Genomic DNA, 9,536 nt, shown 5'->3' with positions numbered 1-9,536 from the left:
CTGGATGAGAAGCCCACCAGTGGGCTTCCGCAGAGTGCATGAGCTTAAAAGCACCGTTTTCTGTGGTTACGCGTTGAGGGATTTTACTACACAGCAAAGGACTGTACGATCCCATGCCGTGGCTCAGTGCTTCTTCTAGCTCAGATTGGGATTTACTCGGTTGGAAACAGTGCTGAGATGTGGGGCCCATACGAGGTTCCAGGTCATGAGGGTCCTCTCCTAGTGGATGGACTAGAACCAAGCCTGCCGGTTCTCACACGGACACCTGCTCAGCTCTTTCTGAGTGGCCCATGCTCTGCTGCCGACGTCTTGCCCAGACCTTTCAGCCTTCCGTGAGGACTGGAAGCGTGGTTCTCCAATGGGAGTCCAGGCCTTCGGTTTTACAGAGGGACCTTCATGGTCACAGCCTTCTAGGTTCTTACATTAACAGCTATTGGGTTTTAGGCTTATGTATTTCGGTTGAAGTTTCCTGATGTTTATAAGAGATTTTTTTTTTCTATTTTTTTTTTTTAACAAGTACTCACATTAGATTCAAAGTCATCTTGTTTTGACAGCCGTCTCTCTGTGAGGAATATTTTTAAATGTATTTATGTATTTATCACGATGTCTCTCTTTTTGAATTCTCCCACTTATTTGTGTGTATACATTTCTTGAATTCAACCGTGCTGAAGTAAGTGTCCAGCCACTCTGCCCCCCATGGCTGCTGTGTGTGCTTCATCCAGCATGCACTGGTCAGAATGGCAGCTCGGAACATCTCAGCTTGGTTTTCTTCGTCTGCCTTAGGCAGGGCAAAACTAGCCTCATGTCTTAAGTATTTCTTCATCTTCTCAGTCCGTGCTGTGATTGCATAAATTGAAAACGAACACCTTTGAAGAGTTCTGGGTAAACAAGGGGTTTGTCTTACCATTGGCCAGTCTAAATCAGCTGTTCTACACCAGAATACATCACTTCCTGGCTCTACACATTGAGTCGAAAAGTTTTAATGTTGGTATCAAGTCCACCATCCTTTATGGGGTAGATGGTCTTTCCAGGTCCTCTTGCAAATTTATGTCACATCTTTATATTATGACTACGTGTAAGTCTGAAAATCGACAACTGTAGGTTTAAAAGTGTAAATTGCTTTTCTTTTTAAACTCTTGTGTGGAAATATATTCCTTCTTTTACACAAAGTCAAATGTTTCCTTTGCTTCCTTCCACATGATTTCCTGGAACATTCTGGCTGTATGTGATTTTGATGAACTTGCCTTAGTACTCTGTACTCTGAGCCCCTGACAATGAACCATATTGTACTGTTGATTCAAAAAAGCACATCTCTCAGTACAAAGAGGACAAGAGGTAGTTTATTCTGGGACCAGATTTGAGGGACCATGGCCTGGAACACACAGACTTAGGTTATCCCAATATGGAAGTAGTTCCATGAAGTTTTAGAGTAGCAGAAAAAAGAGAAAGCCGCCAACCAAAGTGTCACTTTGACCCAAGCTAGAGTCATCTGGGGAAAAGGAATCTTGGCTGAGAAAATGCCCCCACCAGACGGATTCTCTAAAAGCCAGTGCTGTGTTTTCTTGATCTGTGGTTGATGTGGGGAAAGTCCCGTTCCTTGTGGGTGCTGCCACCCTGGCTGATGGTCCTGGGTTCTATAAGAAAGCAGGCCGAGGAAGCCGTGGGGAGAAAATCAGTAAGCAGCACCCTCCATGGTCTCTGCCATCAGCCTCAGCCTCCAGGTTCCCACTCTGCTTGAGTCCCTGCCCTGACTTCCAGCAGCGATGATCAGTAGTGTGGAACTGGAAACAAACAACTGTTGATGGTCAGTGTTTCTTCACAGCAATAGAAACAATGACTAAGACAAAGACAATTTAAACACAGCCAGGAGAAACAGTGAGTGCTAGTTACAGCACAGCAGAGGTGGAATCCCAGTGATAGGCTTCAGGTGCTATCTGATGACTCAGCATTTTGGTGGAGGGAGAAAAATCAGGGTTTGGTCAAGTTGATACATTCCAACCGTTTCTATCTGTAGTTAGGATGCGAGGTGTTGCTAGGAGCAAGGCCTTAGGTGACACACGGGTGAGACAAAGAATAGCTAGTAGGCTAGAGATTGAGCAAGACACTGTAATTAGACCCCGGTTCTGCAACATTCCAATCTCTCCTCAGAGGTTGACGTGTTAATCAGTCCATCGGCCTTTGCAGGCAACTTCTTTCCAGTAATTCTCAGTCACAGCACTCAACTCTGAGTCCTCAGTGTACACATAGGAACCACCTCAGTGTGGTACCGCCTTCAGCATTGCTACTGTGCGTGTGTGCACGTGTGTGTGCACGCATGTGCTCGTATGTGTGTGCATGCGTGAGTGAGTGTGTGTGTGTGTGTGTGAGTGTATGAATGTGTGCGTGTCTGTGTGTGTGTCTGTGTTGCCCAGGATGGCTCTGCAATCCCAAGTGGCTGGAAACACAGGTGCATACTATCACACCCGAATAAATAATTTTGAACTACTAAAGTGATGAGTACTTGAGCTACACATCTTCTGCAAAATGTGCTGCTCCATAGCTCTCCAGTCCTGCCTGTGACGGGAACTGTTTGCCAGGATTGCAAGCATTTGTTTTATCCATCTTTAACCCTCCTTTCCCCATTAACAATTCCTTATGTTGCTCAGCTTCGAATGGATGTCCCTTGTCTCCCTCCACATCAACCAAGATGTCCATGCGTTGGGGCTGTCAGCTGGAAGAACCCTCCAATTTCAGTTCTGTCTGGAGAGTCTTTAAAAATTCCTCAGAGTTTAATTAATAACCCATTGAGTCCAATTAGTGTTGACCATATGCTAATGAGTGTGAGGCCATCTGCTGGGTGCATGGGCAGGCAACCAACAGCCATGGCCCAAAGAGAACTGACTCTCCCTTTCTCCCAGCGGCCATCAACTGCCAATAGCCCCTCATCCGAGGGTGGGGCTCCAGGAGCGGGTACCCCATCCTTGATGATGTTTTGACTGCTTTGATCTTGTGCAGATGCCCACAGCAGCAGTGAGCTCACAAGGGCAATGGTCCCATCTTGTCCAGGAGACAGGATTTCCCAGCACTCCTCGTATCTCTGGGCATTTGCATTCTTTTAACTACTCTCTTCTTCCTGATGTTCCCTGTGCCTTGGGTGGGGTTTAGAATCAGAGGGGAGAAGCTATCCTTTAACTACAGTGGTTCAAGTGTAAGCTCACCGAGGGCTGATACTTAAGTTCTTCAACAATGAACAAAGAAAGGGAAACTTCTGGGAGTTGCCTCATGAATCTATGTGACTGTCCTATCTACCTACATCCCTGATACTCCTGCTTCCGAGGCCATCTGCCTCCCCTATCTAGTCCGAGGCATTTGACTCCCAGACACATGTAGTGAATTTTTAACGAGGAACAAACATTATTCGCTTCCCCAGAAGAAACCATGGGATTGAAATCTATGTTTTTTTTTTGTTTTTTTTTTTTTTAACCTATGATCCATTCCTTTTTCGATTTCTTGCATTTAGTCATAGACAGACACTTGGGCCCCAGATGGAACCACAACCTCACTTTCAGCTCTCATTAGACAAACCAATAGGAGTCTCTGGGTGGGGATGGGGGGAATCTACGAAGAAAGACTTCTCTGCTTTAGAGGGCATGATGTTAGGCTATCTGACCAGACTCGCAATTATAAGGTCCCTCCATGGGGGGTGAGGGGGGAAGAACAGACTCTTCCTTTATTATCTTAAAACTTTGTGCTTATTGCCAGTGTTTTCATGGACAGCACCTACTGCAACAAACCTTATGACATCAAACCGGACATGTACTTTCTAGAAGAAGAAAAATGGTGGTCACAGTCTGGTTGGCTGATCACTTTCTAGCGAATGGCTCTACAACCGCGAGTATACGGACAGTGCAAACTGGGCTCCATGGCTTGTTGGTTTAGAAAAGAAAAAAGAAAAAAAGTCACAAATTTGGAGGTGGGGCAGGTGTCTCGGAGGAGTGGAGGTAGATCTGATGAAATCCTCAAAGAACCAATAAAAATATAATATTGAAAGTAACTTGGCAGGAGCCGATCTCATTAAACACAGAACAAACAAGACAATGGCTACTGAAGTCAAGATCCACAGAAGGCAGCAGCTACTGAGAGAGAGTGGCTGGGGTGAATAAGGGGATGGTTTTCCGTAGTGAACTTCTAGAATGAAAAGGGTGGATTTGTAACTCAGGAGCTGTAGGTGGAATGGAAAATGTCCCCATGTGCTCAGGCATTTGAACACTTAGTCCCTAGCTGGTGGTGCTATGTGGGGAGGCTCAGGCGGCAAGGCCTGCTGGAGGAAGTACGTCGTCACTGGGAGTATGCTTTGCGAGTTAAAAACCTCACCCCGGTTGCTCTTCCCTTTCTGGGCTTCTGGCTTCTTGATATCCGAGCTCTTAGTCCCGGGCCGCATGCCTGCCTGCCGCCATGCCTTCTTACAGTGATGAACTCTTACCCTCTGCAGCTGTAAGCAACACTAACCTGTTTTTCCCTTCAGTCACTGTTGGCTGTTTGATGTGTGTTACAGCAATGAATGCAGGACCTTTGGTAGGAAGGGGATTCCTGGACCAAACATTCTCTGTTCATGGTGCTGGTTTCACTTTGGAGGAGTAAGTCTTTACTTACCTATTCAGAAGGCACAGACGGAGGCCCCAGGCAGGTAATTCCTTTTGAATGTGAGCCAGAAAATAATCGGGACAGCTGAGACAGAGGCAGGAAGACAAAGCCGCTTAGCTGGGCCACATGCTCCCTGAAAGCAATACTTTAAGAAGCTCATGGAGCTGCATTCTGCAAACCTCAGTGCATGGACTGAACTCCCCAGTCACCCGTTTGTGTGGCTCGCATTCAAAGACTGGTGCTTGTATGCTGACAGGGTTTGTGCTCAGGTGGTTGTGTAGGGAGTTAAATTGTGTAGATACACTCTAGGCATATACAGGAGAAGTCTGGGCCGATCAGTGAGAGGACTCAGCAGGTAAAGGTGCTTACACAGCAAGCCTGACGACCTGAGTTCAGTTCTCCAAATCCATGCGCAGGACAGAAATGACTCTACAGAGCTGTCCTTTGATCTTCACATGCACACTGTGACAAGAATGTCCACTCCATCACACACGCCATGACAGCAGTGTTCTCGCTCAGCACACACACACACACACACACACACACAGACACACACACACAGAGACACACACATAGACACACACACACAGACACACACACACAGAGACACACACACACAGAGACACTCACACACACAGACACACACACACACAGACACACACACAGACATACACACAGACATACACACACATACACAATGATAATGCATTTGAAAATTATGAAAAAGAAAACAGGTGTTTTTTTGTGTGTGTGTGTGTGTATGTGTGTGTATGTGTTTATAGTAGAGTAGTGGCCCAGGGACATGCATAGGAATTAAGACCAAAGCAGAACCCTGTTACCCCCCCCACACACACACACAGAACTGTACGCTAAGGAATACCCCTCCTGTATTTTTCACAGAAGAATCTTTGGAAACTTTCCACCATTTAAACGATGTGGCTTCCTTTTTAGTCAGACTCTTGATCTACTGCCTCTTGTGTTAAGACCATTTTTTTTCTGCAGTCAATCAAGAACTCATCAGCTCATTACCTTTTCTGCGATTTGCATGCAGTGGTATCCTTGGCAACGGGGACCATTAGTAGATCCGTGAAATTCAGGAAACTGAAGTGAAGATAGATGGTTCTGGGTTTACGTGAGTTGCTCCAGTGTAATCCCAAGGATAATGATAAGAAGGATCAGGGTTTGAAAGCAACATGCGTGACATCATAAGCAAAGGTTAGAATGATGCAACCATGAGCCAAGGCATGCAGGCGGCTGTAGAAGGTGGAGAAATGAATCCTTCTTTAATGTCTCCAGAGATAATGGAACTGGAGGGGGGTGATCCTGGTTTTAGTTTCTAAGACTCATTGCAGATCCTGATCTTCAAGAACTGTAAATAACAATTTGCTTTAAGTCCTAAATATATGGTAATTTGTTACGGCACCATATGAGCCCAACACTTTCTCTAGCGCTATGCCCCTAGGATTGGAGATGAACTGGAGAATTGACCTCTCCTCTCTCAAAGCCTGGAGAGTTCCTATAGGCAGGCTGGCTAGGAGACTTCCGGACACTGCACAAGGAAGCTCAGAGTGTAGCAGGCATTCCTAACCACAGGATGGTGGCTTAGGGCGCACTTAGAAAAGGCACCCAAAGGAGTGGAATATAGCTGTTTGGCAGACTGCTTGCCTAGCATGCATGAAGTCCTGAGTTCAGTCCCCAGCAACACATAAACCAGGCAGTAGCGGGAGGAAGGTCATTTTTGGCTACATGGCCAGTTTAAGGCTAGCCTGGGCTACACAAGACCCTTTCAGAGACAGAGGTGTGGGTGTAGGTGTGGGTGGGGGAGGCGTAGGTATACAAATGTCTTAGTTACTGTTCTATCGCTGTGAAGAGACACTATGAACAAGGCAACTTATAAAAGAAAACCGTTTAATTGGGTGCTTGCTTACAGTTCCAGAGGGTGAATATGTCACCATCGTGGTGGTGAGTGTGGTAGCGGGCAGGTAGATTCGGCACCGGAGAAGTAGCTCAGAGCTGCTGTCTCGTCTGCAAATTGCAGGCACAGAGAACTAACTGGGACAAGGTCAAACTTTTTTTCTTAAACGTTCTTTTTATTTATTCTTTGTCTCTTTCACATCTTTCAAACCACCGCAAAAAAGAGGAGAGATCATGTTAGAAGTCAGAAACACAGGCTGTCAGGCCCGGAGAGATTGGATCAGTAGTTAAGAGCACTGGCTGCTCTTGCAGAGGACCAGAGCTCACTTCTCAGCACCCGCCAAAGGCAGGTAGATGACTGACGGCCTTGGGAGCCAAAGTCACATTAGCATCCCTCGTGTCCCCAAAGGCTCCGGTCCATATATCTAGTTGTAACTCAATAGCATCTTCATCGGCAGACAAACAGAAGCAGCAGGCGCTGTTACAGTGATAAATGTGTGCTTGTATGGCAGCCATATGAACTATTTGGCTTCCTCTCCACTCAGAGCCCTTACCTTCTCCCGCCTCTCCAGTTCAGATGGATTTTCTTCCCTCCAACCATGAATTCACCTGCTCATTATATTTTCTGAAATTTGCACATAGAGGTATCCTTGGCAACCAGTGATTTGCCACAAACACAACATTTGGAATTCAAAATCTTGTCCTTATTCCAAAAATTATTCACTGTAGGGCACAATACCCCTTGGCATAATATTCCTCAAATTATGTTCTGGAGGTTACCAGCTACTGCTCCCTGCCTGCCCTTCCCCAAATCACTTAAACTGAGTATGCAACACAGATTAAAACAGAAATCTGGGGTAAATCTCGATTTGCTCCAGGTCTTAGAAGAGAATCCAACGCACAATTCCCAAGGGTTTCGTAGACGGTTAGGTCCATAATAATATAAATCTTTACATTATTTGTGGACACACACACACAGGCACACACACACACTCTCTCTCTCTCTCACACACACAGACACACATAGACACACACACTTACACTCACACACACACACACACACACACACACACACACACACGGAATTCTGTGAGGAGTGGACGAAGCCTTGGGTGAAGGTGTATTATTGACATGAGTACTGTCATGTCAAGGACCCCAATGCCTTAGACCCACAGAAATGGCGAGGCCTTCCCCAGTCAGGTTCAGAGAAAGGGCAAGGTCTTTCTCTGGTTGGAGGTAGATGTGGATGGTGTGAGAAACTACCAACTTCAGCTTCTTCCTCCCGGACCCCACTGAGACCTTCTATCCATACTGGCTAGTCCTCCTCCTCCTGTTCATGCTGTATGTGATAAACGATGCTCCCCCCCTCTCAATGACTTATTAGCTGAGCTCCCTTATTCCCTCACTACCAGGGTGATAACATCTTGGTCATCTCCTGCATTGCAGTCTGGCTTTGATGAACTCTGTAAAGCATTATTCACACCACAAAGTCACACCCCCTGGAAAGGGGTAGTGATGGTGATGGTGGCTGCTGTCATCATGGGAAATGTGACACTGAAGCTCGTTGCAACCATGTAATCCAGGTCACAAAGCTCAATAACTGATCGAGAGTTTTGGGAGAACTTTCCAAAGTAGCTTTGAATCTGAGTCTTCCGTGTGGATTTTTCATGTCGAACGCTGTTCGGGCAGAAGCTGCTGTGGAGGCCTTGCAGGCATTTCTGGTGTTGTTGCTGCTGCCACACCTATTGGTTACTTTGCTGTTGCTGTGAGAAAAACACATTGGCCAAGGTAATTTATAAGAAGCAAGCATTTATTGTGGGCTTTCCAGAGGATGAGGGCCCATGATAGTGGGGACAGCAGGCGGCAGACATGGTGGCTGAATGAAGCTAAGAGCCCCTATCTCAAACTGAAAGCATCCCAAGACAGGGCAAGCAGACCCGAACTTGAAATGGCGCGAGTCTTCTGCAACCTCAAAGCCCTCCTCCAGAGACACCCTTAGGAGAGCAAGGCCACGCCTTCTAAGCCTCCCCAAACAGCGTCACCAAATACGGAGCACATTTTCACAATCCCTAGAATATGGGGGAGGGCACCTCCGTGGTCTCACACCGAGGGAGGCGCGAAGCCTGAACACACTGCTTTGTGTTACACTTTGCAAGGATAGTTGGAGTTACTAGTGAAAGAAACACGTCTTCTGTGGGGAAAATAAAATAAGAAGATAACCTCTAGTTCTACTTGAGGATTATGTTATCTAATTTGAGAAAAAAAATTGAAGTGTTGACTGTTTATGAAGGACTCACATTTTAAGACTCTGAAATCCCTTGGCATCGATTCTGGGTTTTTTCCTGGCATCGCTTCAACCATTATTTGCTGAGTGCTCATCGCATCAAGACATCAAGAGGAGGTAAGAATGTCTTCCAGTGGCTGCTTTGATGGAATATGGTGGTCATTGTAAGACTGGCAGATCGGCAGGATTAGAACTTCTGAGGCTGGAAAGAAAACTAGCAGCTTGGAAAATGTGGCCAGGGAGCCACCTCTAGTCCCCAGACATGTTAGTTTTTAGAAAAAACCAAACTCTGTGACATAAGTAAATGCACACACTTTTGCTTTTGTTAAAACGGAAGAGCTCCTGCACAACTGGAGACCAGCCTGTGCTCACAGGCTTTGCACCCATGCCTAGAAGGACCCTCTTATCCGTACCCTCCAGTTTCCAGCACATGAGGCTGTTTCTTGTTTATTCAAGTCTTCTGTAAGTAAGTGACATAGTTATATTAATATAAATAATACATTCACATTTAAGAGGGAACCTCGTGTGTGCGTGCGTGCGTGTGTGAGTGCGTGCGTGTGTGAGTGTGTGCATGTGTGTGTGTGGCACATACATGTGCATGCAGTCAGCTGTCATTCCTGGGGCCTTTCCAATCTTGCACTTAAAAATAAAGATTTGTTTATTTGTTTGTATGTTTGTGTATGTGAGTTGTGTGAGTGGATGTATGCGTACCGTG

The sequence above is a fragment of the Phodopus roborovskii genome, unplaced genomic scaffold (assembly GCF_943737965.1).
Source record: "Phodopus roborovskii unplaced genomic scaffold, PHOROB, whole genome shotgun sequence".
In the NCBI taxonomy this organism is placed as follows: Eukaryota; Metazoa; Chordata; class Mammalia; order Rodentia; family Cricetidae; genus Phodopus; species Phodopus roborovskii.
Note: the sequence above shows the minus strand (reverse complement) of the source record.